The sequence below is a fragment of the Sinocyclocheilus grahami genome, unplaced genomic scaffold, assembly GCF_001515645.1.
Source record: "Sinocyclocheilus grahami isolate Dianchi unplaced genomic scaffold, SAMN03320097.WGS_v1.1 scaffold55.1, whole genome shotgun sequence".
Taxonomy (NCBI): Eukaryota; Metazoa; Chordata; class Actinopteri; order Cypriniformes; family Cyprinidae; genus Sinocyclocheilus; species Sinocyclocheilus grahami.
In genome coordinates, this window is record NW_015505234.1 from 3,142,715 (window position 1) to 3,143,305 (window position 591).

The following is a 591-nucleotide window of genomic DNA, read 5'->3' on the forward strand; positions in this document are numbered from 1 at the left end:
GTCATTAGAGCCGTGCTGATATTTGCTGAAGGGATTTTTGAAGGCGAGAGTCATGTTGTTCATCCTAGCGTTCAAAATCTCTCCGGCTGTGTCCGTGTCCCCATCATTCCTCCAAAAGACATTCCAGTGGATTTTCACATTAAAGCCTTTGTGGGAGGGAAGACAAGGTACACACGTAGAATATCATCATGACGACTGACAAACTTCATTATATAGATTACATTTTGAGGATTCATTCAATGTCCAAACATGCTTGAAAATCGGCGGTTATTTTAAGTTTAAGATGAAGGTACTATGTAAAAGTGAATCGTTTCTCCTTTTTCTCTCTTCTTCCCCATTTACTCCAGTACACAGTTCCATGTATTTGAGATCACACGTCAGCTGCCTCGCTTCTCCATGTATGACCCTAGCGTTGACCCCTCAGCCACACAACCCACAGGAAAAGTCACATTCAGCATCAATGACAGACCACAGAGGGTAAAAGGACACACTCTTAATGGAACTGTGTGCATGACATCACAAAACAAATCTCTATATATTGATGAAATATGAGGCATGCATCTATGTCTGCAGGTGGTCATGTGGCTAAAC

General features: G+C 42.0%; 1 pseudogene; it reads left to right on the forward strand.

Moving 5' to 3' along the window:
* LOC107583878 (Bardet-Biedl syndrome 2 protein homolog) overlaps positions 1-591 on the forward strand; it is a 3,535-nt pseudogene that overhangs the window by 2,257 nt on the left and 687 nt on the right.